General features: G+C 29.3%; 1 pseudogene; it reads right to left on the bottom strand.

The window, feature by feature from the left end:
• Positions 1-205: 205 nt before the first annotated feature.
• Positions 206-1,781, bottom strand: LOC105138306 (uncharacterized; annotated as a pseudogene).
• Positions 1,782-2,824: the final 1,043 nt, after the last annotated feature.

Genomic DNA, 2,824 nt, shown 5'->3' with positions numbered 1-2,824 from the left:
GGTTCCGCCACTGCCTTCTTGATATATATATATAGTTATAATATCAAGAAATGTATATATAGTTATATATACTTTACATTTCTTGATATTATATTCTATAACTGAAACTAAAGAAATAGATTTATATGAATTATTTTACATTTTCTAGCATTGGGAAAATGTGAATGGTTATCAAGAAATCATTGAACTTGCCACCGTATCAAAACTATTTTCTGGCAAGTCCTGAACCCATACCACAGGCCATGGCAAGAACCAAGATCCAACAATCCACTGTTCGCACAGCTTGCAAAAGATTCTGGTCTTGTTCATTGGTATCCAAATCAACTTCATTGTCGTTAGGCAACCGACGATAAGCAATTCTGTCTTTTCTGACAAGCAGCCTGGACTCATCCATTTCTTGAAGCTTTGATGGCAGGGAAAAGAGGCGAAACCAAGCAAAACCAAGAGCAGGACAAAGCAAATTAGACGCCCTAACAACCGGTAACCAAACAAGTCTTAAAATACTGCAACACTCATAAGATAAGCTGCGACAATCAACGACAAACTATCAAGATATTTCTTCCCAATATCCCCTTCATCAACCTCGTAGATTCTCACAAACCACCACATTAGAGAAAGAGGGTTGGTTCCTTTCAAAATTGCCAACATCAAGAGATACCAGCTGGGTTTGCTGTTGAATTTGGTTTGATGTGCTTGAATTAGTATTGCCCCACTCAAACCGAGAAATCCCTGCAAACAATAACCAAAAACCAGAAGACAAATCAAACTCTGTAGTTATATTTTGGTTTTACGGATGGCGACTAAGTACCTCTCTGTTTTCCATGTCTAGAAATGAAACCATTAGTGGAAATTAATTGTAGCTTACCTTCATGATGCCAACGGCAGTGTCACTAAAGTGATGGAAATTCCTTACAGAGGTGACAACATCAGCGGTGTTAAAGAAACTCTGGGCATGTGCGGCTACAAACACGAACAGACACACCGGCGGTCGAGGAATCAAACCAGTAACAGCAGCCCACGTGGGAAAATAGACAGCGAAACACTGAATCGCGCCGGCCAAGTGAACAACCCATGGCCCACCACGAACTCTGGTTTGATTCCAGGACGTGGCAGAGGCGCAGAGAACACCAGAGAGGACTCCGCAGTTGGCACTGATATCCTTAGAAACTGATACGGTGTCGAGTGTTGATTGGTCGTCAGCCTGAGTGGATTTGAGAGTTGGAGAGTAGATGGAGAAGGTGTAGAGAGAACCGCTGGTGCACTGAATCCATATGTTCGCTACTGTAGAGAACCGATTGCATTTGCTGTTTGGTTGGTTGTATTTAGTATCGTGTTAGTTTTCATAATGGTAGGTTAAAAAAATTATTTTTAATTATGATTAATTTGAAAAAATATATATTTTATTTAGAATTATGATTGAATAAAAATTAATTTAATTTATTTGTTAAAAATACTTTTAAAATTAAAATTATAAAATAACTAAAAAAACATATATTAATATTAATAATTTTTAATTAAAATATTGTTAATTTGATTAATGCTATTATATCATAAAATAAATTATATGGTGTTATTAAATAATATTAAATATTAATTTTTTAAATAAAATATAATACTTAAAATTTTTTTCTAATACTTTTTAAATATTAAAAAATTAAATAAAAAAAATAACAAGTTAAAATTAGCATGCTGTATAAAGACGATAATAATTGAAAAAACAATTACAAGTTTCAAGAAAGAAGGGAGTGCAAACTGCTAATGGAGCCACATGAACCAGCCATGCCACTATCTACAAGCCGAGAGCCAGCAAATGTCTTGTCTAAGCATCAACTACCACCTATTAATATTTTAATAATATATTTGAAAATGTGGTATGAATTATATTTTTTAAAATTTTAAATTTTTTAATTAAAATAAAACTTTTTATGTTTTTATGATGATATAAAAAATAATTTTTTAAAAAATAAAATAATTTTATTTTAATATATTTTTAAATAAAAATTACTTTAAATAATTATCACTATCATAATATCTAAATCTCCTGAAAGACTTAAAAAACTAGTTATAACTCCAACACCATTAGTTATAATAAAATCAACTCTGTTAAAAAACAATAACAACAACACAGCTTTATCCCTTTAATTAATAAATCAAAATTCTTTATGGTTTTAAACAATAACAATACCTTGGATATTGATTGTATTTGTATTTTAAATTGTGTTTAAATACATTTCAAAAATATTTTTGACTTGAAAAATAATTAAATTGATATTTTTTTATTTTTCTATACCTTTGATGTTTTAATATAAAAAAAATTCATTTTAATATATTTTTAAATAAAAAATATTTAAAAAAACACCACGAATTACAATACAAAACACACTTAATTACTCAATTTCTTCATCAAATATTAAACCTTATCTCACCCCTTCTTGCCCGGTGTAGGTGCCTATTTGTCACTCACCCACTCTTTCTTTCTCACCAGAGATGTTCATGGATGGGTTTGGTATCCATAATTATATTTATCCCAACTTAAAATACTTTATAAATTATAAACTTGACTTATTAAAAAAAATTGAAAAGTAAGTTGAATATAACGGATTTAATTAAGATTTTTATAAATATTAAAAATATCTTGAGCATATAAATTTATTTATTCATCCACAACTTTAAAAAAATATATACTTTCAAAAACATATAATTATTTCTCTAATTACATATTACAATATTTTTTATTATATCTCAAAACAATAAACATGAAAAGAAAATATATATTGAAATGAGATAAAAAAAATGATACATATAAAAAAATAAGAAAAAGAAG

The sequence above is a fragment of the Populus euphratica genome, unplaced genomic scaffold (genome assembly GCF_000495115.2).
Source record: "Populus euphratica unplaced genomic scaffold, PopEup_1.0 scaffold77.1, whole genome shotgun sequence".
In the NCBI taxonomy this organism is placed as follows: Eukaryota; Viridiplantae; Streptophyta; class Magnoliopsida; order Malpighiales; family Salicaceae; genus Populus; species Populus euphratica.
Note: the sequence above shows the minus strand (reverse complement) of the source record. Positions and strands in the feature narration are given on the sequence as shown.